Source organism: Poecilia reticulata, chromosome 15 (assembly GCF_904066995.2).
Source record: "Poecilia reticulata chromosome 15, P_reticulata-male-v2, whole genome shotgun sequence".
In the NCBI taxonomy this organism is placed as follows: domain Eukaryota; kingdom Metazoa; phylum Chordata; class Actinopteri; order Cyprinodontiformes; family Poeciliidae; genus Poecilia; species Poecilia reticulata.
The window spans coordinates 688,059-691,393 of record NC_088844.1 but is presented as its reverse complement, the minus strand read 5'-3'; the positions used below and the strand labels follow the sequence as shown (position 1 = coordinate 691,393).

The 3,335-nt window shown below is 39.0% G+C and overlaps 1 long non-coding RNA gene across 1 annotated transcript; it reads right to left on the bottom strand.

Moving 5' to 3' along the window:
• Nucleotides 1–1,359: 1,359 nt before the first annotated feature.
• On the bottom strand, nt 1,360–3,030 carry LOC103476618 (uncharacterized). The gene is made up of 4 exons (XR_535511.2): nt 2,904–3,030; nt 2,649–2,767; nt 1,888–2,400; nt 1,360–1,767 (listed from the first exon to the last, which is right to left on the bottom strand). It is a non-coding gene; the product is annotated as an uncharacterized LOC103476618 (long non-coding RNA).
• Between the last annotated feature and the right edge of the window lie 305 nt (nt 3,031–3,335).

Here is a 3,335-nt window from a genome sequence, read left to right as displayed (position 1 = left end):
ACATAACCATATGGACCCAGTAGAACTAAAATACAGAATTGTTAAAATACTACAGTGGTCGACAGGTGCAAACGCGCAGTAAACACGAGAAAAACAAATACAACAAAGAAAAGACGCAAACAAAAAGAGATGCAAAAAAATACATAAAAATAAGGGTTCCAGACCACTAGAGCTTTGTGTCTGAATTTAGGGTCTGCATCCTTTCAAGCTTATTCTTTCATGGGCCTGAGAAATGACCCGGTTTACGGAAGAGAGGTCCTGCGAAGGCAAAGAGCATTGCAGAGAAGCTGTAGCCTTCAGCTAGCTGCCTAGCCTCCACCTCGGCATTATGTTGCTTAGCAGCCATGACACAACATGATTTAAACAATGTTTGTAGGCGAGAATGTAGATGTATAAATCTCATATTTTTGCCCGGTTCATCAGTGCATCACCTAATTGCAATATTGGTCCAATGTTTTCGGAGATGTCTGCTCCCGCTCTATTAACACCCAGCTCCCCTCGCCTGCTGCCAGCTGGTCCAGGTTTAGTGTACCCAGTGGCGCAACTACACATTATTCAGGTGGATGCGAAAACATAGATCGGCGCCCCCCACCACCCAACCCCCCGAGGGAAGGTTCGTCAGGGTGAAGGAGCGACGCTCCCCCCCCCCCCCGAGGCGACGATACGTGAAGGGTAAAACTCGCTACATTTACCTCGTTATGTGCGCGAGGTGAAGGAGCGTTACACGCGCCGAAGTGTATGGGAAAACAATCATCGGCGCGCCGCCCCCTCCAGACGGGGTTTTGGCGCCCCCTCTGGTGCTGCGCCCCTATGCGTTGCATACCCTGCATACCCACTTTTTGCGCCACTGAGTGTACCATGGGAGAACACCTGATTCATTTGGGCTGTCCCAAATGACAGTTAGTTAAACACAGATATTAAGTCAGGTAACATCTAGTTGTAATATTTTGGTTCACTCAAACAGCTGTTCTTTGTTCGACTCCCCCTAGTGGTCTGGATCACTTCTGTTTTCAGCATTTTTGGTTTGCATCTTTTTTTGTTGCATGTGTTGTCTTGTCTTTGCTGGGTGTTTGTACCTGTTGGCCACCATAAAATACAGTGGTGAAAGTAAATATACCTTCAAATACTGGTGTTCCAGTATTTTTACTGTAAATTTAGTTTTACTACTACATTCACTTTATGAGTAAGCTACTGCAAAAAAAACTGTAATGCTACTTTTTCAAGTACAATCTTAGTTTTATGATAGAAAATTAATACCTGACCCAGTGTAAGCTTCTTAGAAGTGCTACAATTGGTGCGGTTCTAAAATGCATAATCTGCATAATCAACTTCACATAACACAAAAGAGGATGCAATAAGTAACCTTCAGAACAGAATTTTTATTTAAAGGCACCACTATGCCTCAAACCACACATATTTCCAGTGTATTCAAACATTCAAAACAAATAACACAAAACCATTTCTCAGAGAACTGGTAAAAAATAGGCCTTCAAAGTCAATATATAGTTTCACTAACACTGGAATAGAAATTAAAGACTTTCAGTTTACAGTGACATAAACTGGCTTTAACTCATTAATTTCTACAAGCTTATGAACATAAAAACATAGATCTTAAAGAAATATCAATGCTTTGTGTATCACTAAGTAAATCACTGAAAAAGGACTTCCAAAATCTAAAATTCAACATGGCTGGAATAATGTGGAATTCTAGTATTAACAGGGTTTTAAAATGTGAACTATTAATGGTTTTCAAGAGTCCAAGTGGCACTTTATTAGATGCAGATGAAGGCACCGTCCAACATGGAAAAAGAAAAGACAATACAATTTAGATCCTAAATAATATGGAAACAGAAATATTTCAATGAAAAGAAAAGGACAACAACTAACCTGAATGAGATGCCACTCAAAGTCCGTCGGGTTTTTGATGAGGGTGGAAACCTCAACATTGACTGTCACTTTTTCTTTTGAATGGTCTTTCCTGTCTTTGTGGATACCATCTTCCCATCACTGGCTTTTGTGCCCCTTTCTGGGTTAATCTCAATGAAGCGAATAAAAAACTAAATCAAAAATGGGAAAATTCTTGAGGATATAAATAGTGTGGCATTCTGAATACAGCTGGTACAATATATAAATAAAGCTGTTTTTAATTACGTAAAGAGAAAACATCAACACCTTTGTCAAATGTTAATCATAACTTGCTTTAGAACTTTAAAACCATGTCATTGTAAAAAAGAATTATAGGAATGGTTTTACCATTGAATGAACCAAAGTCTTGGCTGCCTCATTGGAGGTTGAAGATGAAGAAGATGGATAACACTGTCCTGTCTGGAATGTTGGCTGGGCCTTTAATGCTGACCATAAAGAAAACTGCTTGCCACAGGGACTGTAATAAACCAAGTCCTTAATTGGAAGAACATAAAACAAATCCTCTTATTGATACAGTATGTATTTAAATGATCATCATAATGAAGAGTGTCCACTCTGCCAGGTAAAGTAAAAGCTAGGATCTTAAACTCCTCAATTGTCGTGCAAGTCACATCAATGTTGAAAACTGTAGGCTGGATTAATTTACAGAAGTTAGTTGTAGAGGAATTCATGGTACTTTGCACTGAAGGTGAAGTATTCTTAATAAGTTCATCAAAGGCTACCCTGGATGATCTTGTGATCACTGATGGTGAAGTGTCTTTGGTGATGCTCTTGTTTTCACCAACATGCAGGAGGAAGGACTGTCCTGGTTGCACGGCAATGAGGAAGGCTTCAACAATGGCTTTGACATAATGATAAGACGACAAATTATAAAAATTATTAAATATATTTAGCAGCACAACTACATTCAGATAGCAAACAAAGCCAATGAGAAAGTGCTTCTACAAAGAATTAGAATCATTAGAATAACCACATACCTGAACATATCTGAAAACATGGTCCACAGTTTGACATGAGCTGTTTTGGATTCTTCTTGTGGCCTTTGGATGTAGGACGAAGCACATGAACCAACAGAAGAATGCCTGGTTTTCCCAGCCTGGAGGAACAACAGTATAAATATCAGACACATTAGGATAATAAATAAACATTTTAAAGAGAAGTGAGCAAAACTAACCAGACCCACCTTTGTGTGTGTCGCCATCACACTCATTATAGAAATTAGTCAGCTTATAGAAACATTCTGGACAGCATTTCTTCTGCCAACCTGTCAGAAGAAATGTGTTGAAGTCATCATAACACGCTTCAGTCACTAACATGACGTACTAATGACAAAAAAAAGAGGCAGCCAATATGTCTTTGTTTATTATCATTATTTATAGAGACAAAAACTTTTTGACTTAGCTTTGATC